The sequence below is a fragment of the Octodon degus genome, unplaced genomic scaffold (assembly GCF_000260255.1).
Source record: "Octodon degus isolate 3935 unplaced genomic scaffold, OctDeg1.0 scaffold00081, whole genome shotgun sequence".
Classification (NCBI taxonomy): domain Eukaryota; kingdom Metazoa; phylum Chordata; class Mammalia; order Rodentia; family Octodontidae; genus Octodon; species Octodon degus.
In genome coordinates this window covers 7,967,228-7,968,439 of record NW_004524657.1, presented here as the reverse complement: position 1 = coordinate 7,968,439, position 1,212 = coordinate 7,967,228, and the positions used below count along the sequence as shown (strand labels likewise).

General features: G+C 38.3%; 1 protein-coding gene across 13 annotated transcripts in view; it reads left to right on the top strand.

Annotated features, from left to right (window-relative positions):
* Positions 1–1,212, top strand: part of Abi3bp (ABI family member 3 binding protein) — a 275,396-nt gene that overhangs the window by 94,652 nt on the left and 179,532 nt on the right. The window lies entirely within an intron of this gene.

The following is a 1,212-nucleotide window of genomic DNA, read 5'->3' as shown; positions in this document are numbered from 1 at the left end:
TGCTATAAACATAGGCACACATATATCACTATGATATGATGTTTTCAGATCCTCTGGAAAAATTCCCAGTAGAGGAATAGCTGGTTGAAATGGGAGTTCCAGTTCAATTTTTCTAAGGAGTCTCCACACTGATTTCCATAATGGTTGCACCGGTCTACATTCCCACCAGCAGTGGAGAAGGGTTCCTTTTTCCCCACAGCCTCTCCAGCATTTGTTGTTGGTTGATTTCTTTGTGATAGTCATTCTTTCTGGGGTGAGATGATATCTCAATGTTGTTTTAATTTGCATTTCACAGATGGCTGGTAATGTGGAGCATTTTTTCATATATTTATTCTCTTCTTTAATTTCATTCTCTGAAAAGTGTGTTCATCTCGGATACCCACTTCTGAAATGGGTCTCTAAATTTTGGGGCCTTAGTGTTTTTTAGTTCTTTATAAATTTTAGAGAGCAGACCTTTGTCTGAGTACTTATTTGTCATGATTTTTTCCAAATTTGTGGGTTGCCTTTTCACTTTGTTGGTAATTTCTTTTGACATGAAAAAACTTCTCAGTAAGAACAGGTCCCAGTTGTTAATTCTTTCAACTGTTTCCCGTGCGATTTGATTTCTGTTCATGAAGTCTTTGACTACCCTATGTCCTCAAGAGTTCCTTCTACATTCTCTTTCAGGAGATGTAGTGTCTCTGCTTTAATGTTTAGATCTTTAATCCATTTTGACCCTAGTTTAGTGCACGGTGATAGACCCGGGTCAAGTTTGAGTTTTCAGCATGTAGAGAGCCAGTTTTTCCATTTGTTGAAGAGGCTATCTTTTTTCCTGTAAATATTTTTGGTCCCTTTGTCAAAGATAAGATGGCTGAGTATGTTTGTAGGGGCTTCAGTGTCTTCTAATCTATTCCATTGATCCTCAGGTCTATTTTGTTGCCTGTACCATACTGATTTTACCACAGTAGGCTTGAAGTATAATTTCAAGCCAGGAATTGTAATGCCTCATGCCTTGTCTTTATTGCTCAGCATTGCCTTTGCTATTCTAGGTAGTTTCCGGTTCCAGAAAAATTTTAGAAAGATTTCTCAACCTCTGTGCTCTGTGCGGTATGTTGGTGGTAGTCTGATAGGGACTGCATTAAATCTATACAGCAATTTTGGGAGTATGGCCATCTTCACAATGTTGGTTCTTCCTATCCAGGAGCATGGAATATCTTTCCATTTTCTGTAATC